Source organism: Marmota flaviventris, chromosome 13 (genome assembly GCF_047511675.1).
Source record: "Marmota flaviventris isolate mMarFla1 chromosome 13, mMarFla1.hap1, whole genome shotgun sequence".
NCBI lineage: Eukaryota > Metazoa > Chordata > Mammalia > Rodentia > Sciuridae > Marmota > Marmota flaviventris.
Window position 1 is genome coordinate 22,546,450 of NC_092510.1, and position 3,812 is coordinate 22,550,261.

Sequence of the window (3,812 nt, forward strand, 5' to 3'; positions counted from 1 at the left end):
TAATTCTACCAATCCATGGACATGGGAAATTTTTCCACTTTCTAGCGTCTTCATCAATTTCTTTCCTCATTGTTTTATAATTTTTATTGTAGAGGTATTTCTATCATCAGTTAGGTTACTCCTAGGTATTTTGTTGCTCAAGCTATTGTGAATAGGTTTATTTTTCTTTTTTCTCATTATTGGTATATAGCAAACCTACTAATTTTGTATATTGATTTTATCATATTATTTTCCTCAATTTTTTTTATCATTTTTAAAAGTCTTCATGGAGTGTTTAGAATTTTTTTAATGAATGAAATCATATCATCATCAGCAACAGACATAATTACCTTCCTCCTTTCCTATTTGTATATATTTTATTTCTTTACCTTGAGTAATAGAGCCAAAATTTCTAGCACGCTATGTATTAAGCATGGTGAGACTGGAACCCTTTTCTTGTTTCCAACCTTAGAGGCAATGCATTTAGTATTTCCCAATTCAGTAAGATATTAATTATGGGTTTGCCATATCTAGCCTTATTATGTTGATGTATAATCCTTCTATACCTAATTTATTCATGGCTTTTATCATGAAGAGATGTTAAAATTTATTGAAGGTGTTTTTGTTGTTGTTGTTGTTTTCATCTATTGAGATGATCATGTGATTTTTAGCCTTAATTCTTTTATGTGCTATTGATTTACATATGTTGAATCATCTTTGCATCCCTGGAATGAAATGGAAGCAACTTGATCTTTTTAATGTGCTTTTTTTTTTTTTTTTGACATCCACTACAGTTTTATTTATGAGAGGTGCAAATCTGAGACAATGTCTCAACGTCCAGTGACTGGGAAGCAAGCGGGGACAGACTATAGAAGCCACTCTGCAGAGTGTCCCAGGGCGAGACAATGAGGGAAATAAGGCTGGGCCTAGGCTGCTGTAGAGGTTTTATCACTGTAGGGTGGGGATAAGGTGCTGCCTGTAGTTGCAGCTTTCAGGGAGACACCCCTCCCCATTGCCCGCCCAGGGCCTGCTCTTTACCAGTTTATTCTCCACTTGCTGTTTTCCATACTCACTTATTGATTCAATGATTCAACAAATGCTGACTAAGACTTGGCCTTGGGACAGACACATCTCCCTGTCTCTGAGAAGCCTACAGTTACACAGGTGCTGTGGGACCCCAAAGAGGGGCTTGACCTCCATGCAGATGGCATTGATAAGGAAGCTTCCTCACAGGGATCCATACCCTCCTTCCTTTTTACATAAAAAAATACAACCAAAAAATTTCAGTCAAGAGACTGACCAAAGCAAATAGGCAAATGCTCTGACACCTAGCCCCACAACTCCATTTTTACCATTCTCTTCCGCAGAGCATGGTGGTAACCTCAGTGTGCTGCTCTGCATAGGGCTTTTGCTTTAATGTTAGTGTCTCCCTTCTTTCTGCCAATCTTCTCTCCTTGGTGGGACTGCTGCAGAGGGTTCTGTGCCACAGATGCCTCTCCCTGCCCCTCTTTGGTGTGCATGTCACAGCCCTTGGGTCGCCAGCAGGGAGCACTTCACAACCCTCCCCAGCATCTGATCTCTCTCTAAGAGAAGATTCCCTCCAGCGGGGTCACCAGGTCAAAGGGTGGAAATGTGTTTCTGGCTCTTGAAATAGGGTCAAACTGGTTTCCCAAGGCCTCACACTAACTTCTGCGTCTCCAGGAGCCGGGGTGGGTGGCATTCTTTCCTGCGTGTCCCCAAGCCTCAGCTCCACTTGGGATGGCACACCTGCTCCTCTTCTGTTGGGGCCGGGCCAGCAGACATGCTCATGGGACCTGCTTCATTCACTCATCTCTGAAGATGCCTTGGTTGGAGAGGATAGGCTGGGGCAAGGAGGCAGAGGTGGGAGCCATGGTGGGTCCAACACAGGGGGTAGCCAAGAATCCTCACTAACCTTCTTCTCTGGGTTGCTCAGTTTGGACTTGACATCCTTGGCTTTCTGAATTGCTTTTAGTACTTCCACAGTGTCCAGCTCTTTCTCTGTGGTTGCCGTGTCATCCAGACAGACCTCAGAAGCCTACTCTCCGAACTGAGCAAGCAACTTGGTCTGGTAGTCAGGGATGATGCTCAGAGGACTTTTCAGCAGGGCCACATGCTCCAGATATGGGAGGCTGCCTATGCTCCTGACCTCTTCCATCTGCTCAATCCTGTTGTCACTGACGTCCAGGTTGACCAGGGAGTACAGCTTGTGCAGGCCACTCAGACTGTCCAGGAGGTTGCCTGCCAGGTTCAGGGTCTTGATATTCCCCAGCTTGGTGTGAACGCCTTCCAAGGAGGACAGCTTGTTGTAGGACAGGTCAAGGTGCATGAGGTTGTACAGGTGCTGCAGGTTGTCCACGACCAGCAATCCATTGTGACTCAGGTCCAAGAACTCAATCTTTGGGTCAGTTTCACAGACTCCTCCATCTCAGAGATGCTGTTGGGGTTCAGGTCGAGAGTGGTCAACGCCTGCCTTGTGGAGATGACGGCAGTCACAGGGCCTTCAAGTGTTGTGCCTTCTGGCTCCCATTCATCAAATTCTGAGGCTTCAGGAAGGAGGACTTCCTTCATTGAGGTTGCTGAGAAGCGGACACTCATCGTGGCTAAGGTGGGCTTTGAGGCAACCAGTTCTCGGATGTGCTTTGCATCACAGTGACTTATCTCCACCTGGTGAAGAGACTTGAATATGGACAGGTCAAATGGCAGTAGTTGTTCCCGAATGTTGCTGTTCCCAAAAGGTCCTTCTGTGCCAGAAACCTTAAGGTATTTAAGGCGACAGGTGAAGTCCAGAATGTGCCAAGGTCAGTCTTGGCATCTCACTGGCACACGTGGGTTTTCCTTGCTGCAGCTGCTCAGTGACTGCATAGACCTGCAGGGGCCTGTTGGCAAAGACCTCACTGGCCCCCAAGAGCTGTTCTCCTTTTTCAAAGAGATCTTCATCCAATGCTGCGGTAATGCCATTTATTTCATAGACGTGAAAATGTAAGAAGGGGGCCAGCATTCTAGGGGCCATGCCAGGGAAGGCAGCCAGCAGAGTCTGGAGGTACACCTCCAGATCCTTCTCCCTTTTTTCCACCAAGCTTCTGGAATTTTTCCCAATTATCTTTTTGGGAGGAAGTAGATTTTTATTGATCTTTCTCTCTGCAAAAGCTTTTCATGCAGGTCATGGAAGTCACTGTAACAGTGCTTGCATGTCCACTCATGGTTGCCATCGGTGACCTGTATGATATAAACCAATCTCTGCTCTGACCTTTGTTGAGCAGCACAAGTCCCTCTTGGCCTCCTCCACAGCCCTAGCATTAGGTCTGGGAAGCATATGGGACAAGCCTGTGGCGTGTAAGTGTCCACTAGCTCGGAACCCAAAACAGCGCACCTCTTTGGCCCGCTCGGCCTCCTGCTCCTGCCCAAAGCTACCGCCACCAGGTTCCCGGCTCCTCCACCACAGAAGCCAATGGGCGCAGACTGGCAGCAGCAGGGGGCGGGGTGAGCATGCCACGCCCCCCTCCCGCCTCCCCCATGGCGCCGCAGGCCATGCCGCCATCTTGGCTCTACCACTTTCTCTTTTAATGTGCTTTTTAATTTTCATAGAGAACTCCTGCATGTATGTTCATCAGGGATATTGATCAGTAGTTTTCTTTCTTTTCCTATTGTTGTGTTTTTATCAGATTTTGATGTAGGAATAATACTGGTTTCATAGAATGAATTTGGAAGGATTCTTTCTTTTTCGGTTTTGTGAAATAGTTTGAGGAACACTGTTAATTCTTCATTAAAAATCTTATAATCCATTCAGACGTGGGCTCTTCTTTATTGGAAGG

At 46.2% G+C, this 3,812-nt stretch overlaps 1 pseudogene; it reads right to left on the reverse strand.

The window, feature by feature from the left end:
* Positions 1–1,802: 1,802 nt before the first annotated feature.
* On the reverse strand, positions 1,803–3,538 carry LOC114080731 (nischarin pseudogene; annotated as a pseudogene).
* Between the last annotated feature and the right edge of the window lie 274 nt (positions 3,539–3,812).